Genomic DNA, 5,288 nt, shown 5'->3' with positions numbered 1-5,288 from the left:
GCTTGATGTGCCTGAGTGCCTTGTGGTTAACTGTTTCTCTTTTTCTTCTCCCCTTTCACAATTGTGGTTCTCTCACCTAACAGAAGGAAGGCTAACTTCCCACTCATCCCCTCTTCCTATGATGCCTGGCTTTGAGGTGTGCAAGCCTGCAGGCACCAAATTCAGGTGTGATCTATAATTTCCACTTCCAAGGAAGAGTCCTAGGAAAGCAGAGAAGAGAAACTTCAGTAAGAAATGTTGAACTGAAAAACCATATTTAGCCAGGTACATTAAGGCCCTGTCTGTCTATCTAGCTAGCTAGCCAGTTCCTGTTTATCTATGATCTATCCATCATCTATCTTAGATAGATCAAATCAGTCAATCTTCAAGGAAATCAACCCTGAATATTCACTGGAAGGACGGACGCTGAAGCTGAAACTCCAATACTTTGGCCATCACTCACTGGAAAAGACCCTGATGATGGGAAAAATTGAGGGCAGGAGAAGGAGACAACAGAGGATGAGATGGTTGGATGGCATCACCGACTCAATGGACATGGGTTTGAACAAACTCTGCAAGATACTGAAGGACAGGGAAGCCTAGCATGCTGCAGTCCACGAGGTCACAAAGAACCAGACATGACTGAGCAACTGAACAGTAACAACAATCATCTATCTTGAAAATAGAACTCAGAAGTGTAAAGCTATTGTATGCTGCTGCTGCTGCTGCTGCTAAGTCGCTTCAGTCGTGCCCGACTCTGTGCGAACACAGAGACGGCAGCCCACCAGGCTCCCCCGTCCCTGGGATTCTCTAGGCAAGAACACTGGAGTGGGTTGCCATTTTCTTCTCCAATGCATGAAAGTGAAAAGTGAAAGTGAAGTCACTCAGTCATGTCCAACTCTTCTCAACCCCATGGACTGCAGCCTACCAGGCTCCTCCATCCATGGGATTTTCCAGGCAAGAGTACTGGAGTGGGTTGCCATTGCCTTCTCCAAAGCTATTGTATAGGTATCTATTATCAGGCTTATTTGAAATAAAACATGGACTCAGAGCATCTTCTTGAAGGAGATAAGTCTGATTTGGTAAACATGAGAAGAAAACTTCACACCAATCTGTATGTGCAGAGGACATTTTCCTTTAAGGAATGAGGTAAACTTGCATCTCCAACTGTTTGGTAAAAATAGATTTAATCTTCGTGTGTGTGTGTGTGTGTGTGTGTGTGCACATGCACACACACATGCTCAGTTGTGTCTGACTCTTTTCAACCCCATGGACTGTAGCCCACCAGGTTCCTCTGTCCATGGGGTTTTCCTGTCAAGAATACCAGAGTGGGTTGCTATTTCCTTCTCCAGGGATCTTCCCTACCCAGAGATCAAACCTGCATCTCCTGCATTGCAGGCCTATTCTTTACCAACTGAGCCACCTGGGAATCCCCTTAATCCTCATACACAGTACATAATACAATAAAAACATGTTCTTCGCAGATATGTGAAAGTATATTAACAAATTTTGATCTTTTTATAAAAATGTTCCAGTGGTCAATAGTTGCTGTTGTTGTTGTTGTTTAATTAGTTTAGAAGCTATGCAAGGCTCTGGAGTAGAAGATAATCCAAATTTTTTTTTAACAAATGACAGAGGCCAAGCAAAAATAATACATTGAATTCTTCTCTGTGCATGAAAGCCAGACATCTGAGTAACTAAATTTGTTCATCTAGTTTTTGTCTTTGCTGAACTCCTAATGATGAAACTCTAGTGCCACCTATGAATCAAAGAGACTAACTGTGTTTGTCAGAGCTCTCCAGAGAAGAAACAGAACCGATAGGGTGGGAACGGGGTGGTGAGGAATAGGGGAGCTGCAGAGACTGAGATACGCAGAGACAGAAAGAGACAAAGAGAGATTGAGACAGCTTTACTCAATCTACCAAGTTAGATGTTTATATCAAGCAAAACCAAATATCCGGGTGCCCCACAGCCCAGTCAGCATGTATAAGTAACCATCATATTAACTGTATTATACCTTGACATATTTTATCACTGAGTATCGGGGAAAACCCTGAGTAAATATCAGGAGAACTGAGGTTTTGTTCCAGCTTCATCAATTATGAACTGGTGACTTTATGTCATTACTGAAGGTTTCTGAGCCTGGGTTTCTTCATCTATAAAAAGTATGAAATAGATATCTTTTCTGTCCTGTAAGGATGTTATACAGAGTTTGTGTGTAAATCCAAAATTGCTTTGTAAATTCCATTCTAAAATTAATGATAGATTGATCATTGAGGACCTATACCAATGAGTTCCGAAGGATTAATGCTTTTGAACTGTGGTGTTGGAGAAGACTCTTGAGAGTCCCTTGGACTGCAAGGAGATCCAACCAGTCCATCCTAAAGGAAATCAGTCCTGAATAGTCATTGGAAGGACTGATGCTCAAGCTGAAACTCCAATATTTCAGCCACCTGATGTGAAGAACTGACTCATTTGAAACGGCCCCTAATGCTGGGAAAGATTGAAGGTGGAAGGAGAAGGGGACGACAGAGGATGAGATGGTTGGATGGCATCACCGACTCAATGGACATGAGTTTGAGTGATCTTCGGGCATTGGTGATGGACAGGGAGGCCTGGCGTGCTGCAGTCCATGGGGTCACATCCTGAGGGCACAGTCTGCATGTTAACAGCCCACGGGCAAGGCCGTTTTGTCATGTTTTCAGACCACAAAGCATTCTTTGAGGGTGAGATGCGACTGAACAAAAACAGTCAACTGATGGTCATTTTTTACATATTGTTGGTAATTTTTTTTTTCCTTTGAATTTTCTTTGTTTTCTCTTTCTTTGTCATGATAGGAACATTTATTTCCTCGGGAATGAATTTTTCTCTCAATGACTACAGGATGAGACTCTTAAATATGTCAGTGTGCAGGCAGGAGGTGCAATTCAGGTAACAGATGATCCCAGAGTCCCAAAGCTTCACGAAGTTCCATCAACACAAGTGCCCCACGAATCCAGAACCTATTTTTCACATAATTTCTCTAATACATTAGCTTTGTCTCCTTGGGAGCTGGACAGTGTACATGTAGGCCAAAAGTTGGGCAAATGATTGGTGCTGATTCATGTGGAAAAGCAGCAGTGGAGAGATGTCTTGTGACCACCAAGAGGAGTGTCACCCTCTGTATGGCCCCCACAAACATTAAAAATGGAGTGGGAACGTCTTCTACTTGATATTGGTTTTATTGTATGTGCCTTGTGCTATTTGTCCTTTTAACTCAACAAACTCTTTCTTCTTTTGAGTTCACTCATTCTGCGTGGCTTAATGAGCTCTGTACTAACGTCACAGTCAAGACATCACTCACTGCTTTGAACAGTGAGGGGTAAAGGTGGAAAATAATTAGTATCTATTTTCAGTCTCGAGGTCTATCAGTGTCAGTAGGAAAGAGAGGGGAGCAGAAAGACAGTAATGAGGAGAGGACTTTGCCCAGCAGGACACAGACTTAATTACCCAGGCTAATCTGAAAAGAGTGGGAAAATGGACTCAAGAATAAAAGAACCTGTTCACACTCGTATGTCTATATTTTTCAATCACTAAGCTCATCTTATCAGAAGTTTTGTCTCAACCCTTTAAAAAACCAACCTAGTTAATTTTAATGGAGATGCTGTGTACTCAAAGCCCCAAATCAGGTACACAATCATTTACTCATATTTAATGAATTCATTCATTCACTAATACAAAATGTTGATGCTAGACAATGAAAATGCAGTTAAATAGAGGAGAACAACTTGTGAATAAGCATCCTTGCAGCAATAACATCAGCATTCTCCTTACTTTGCCAAGAAGTCCCAGATGTCATTTTCAAAGTGTATTTTTTTAAGTAGCCAATTGTGTGACTCCTTAAAGGAATTACATAAAGTTAGGACCATAGACCAACAGATTCAAAGCCCTGAATATATTCCAGATATCCCTGAACCATCAGGAGAAGTATAAGTGGTGCTCTATGGACTCCAAGGAACAGAAACTGTGATTTAAATAGTTCATATGAGCATTACCAAGAGATTTGTGATCATATTTGTATTTTTTCTGAGCAACACCCCTGTGAATAGGTCTCAACTCAACTCACTACCAAAATGAAAAGGTAGTCACTGATCATTGTATCTCAGTGGCCCAGGCCCTATGAAATCCAAAAACTCCTCAAGGTCTTTTCATCTCAGTTCTTGGCCCTGAAAACTTCATCACAGCCCCTCCTTGTGTATGTAGACATCTTTATTAAGAATATGATGGTACTGGACTTCCCTGGCGGTACAGTGGAAACATTGGCTGACTTTTTTGGGGGCGGGGGGCTCCAAAATCACTGCAGATGGTGGCTGCAGCCATGAAATTAAAAGACGCTTACTCCTTGGAAGGAAAGTTATGACCAACCTAGACAGCATGTTGAAAAGCAGAGACATTACTTTGCCAACAAAGGTCCGTCTAGTCAAACCTATGGTTTTTCCAGTAGTCATGTATGGATGTGAGAGTTGGACTGTAAAGAAATCTGAGCACCGAAGAATTGATACTTTTGAACTGTGGTCTTGGAGAAGACTTCTGAGAGTCCCTTGGACTGCAAGGAGATCCTACCAGTCCTAAAGGAGATCAGTCCTGGGTGTTCATTGGAAGGACTGATACTAAAGCTGAAACTCCAATACTCTGGCCACCTGATGCGAAGAACTGACTCATTTGAAAAGACTCTGATACTGGGAAAGATTGAGGGCAGGCAGAGAAAGGGATGACAGAGGATAAGATGGTTAGATGGCATCACTGACACGATGGACATGAGCTTGAGTAAACCCTGGGAGTTGGTAATGGACAGGGAGGCCTGGCGTGCTGCAGTCCATGGGGTCACCAAGAGTCAGACAGGACTGAGTGACTAAACTGAAAATTGAACTGACAGTGGATAAGAATCCGCCTGCCAATGCAAGAGACACAGGTTTGCTCCCTGGTCCTGGAAGATCCCACATGGCTCAGAGCAACTAAGCCCATGCACCATAACTTCTGAGCCCATGTGCTGCGACTACTGAAACCCGGCACTTAGAGCCCATGCTCGGCAACAAGAGGAGCCACTGCCATGAGAAGCCAGTAGAAAGAGGCCCGTGCTCACCCCAACCAGAGGAGGCCTGCACACAGCGACAAAGGCTCAGTGCAACCAAAAACAAACAAAGTAAAGAAGAATATGCTGGTACAACATGCGCCTAAATGGTGTGGAAACATGCAGCCGACATGTCCACAGTGCACTGTGCGTTTGGGTGATGGGCAGACATGATGTGTAAATGGAGTCAAGTCACCTG

Source organism: Oryx dammah, unplaced genomic scaffold (genome assembly GCF_014754425.2).
Source record: "Oryx dammah isolate SB20612 unplaced genomic scaffold, SCBI_Odam_1.1 HiC_scaffold_20, whole genome shotgun sequence".
NCBI lineage: Eukaryota > Metazoa > Chordata > Mammalia > Artiodactyla > Bovidae > Oryx > Oryx dammah.
The sequence above is the reverse complement of the archived record's forward strand: the minus strand, read 5'-3'. Positions refer to the sequence as shown.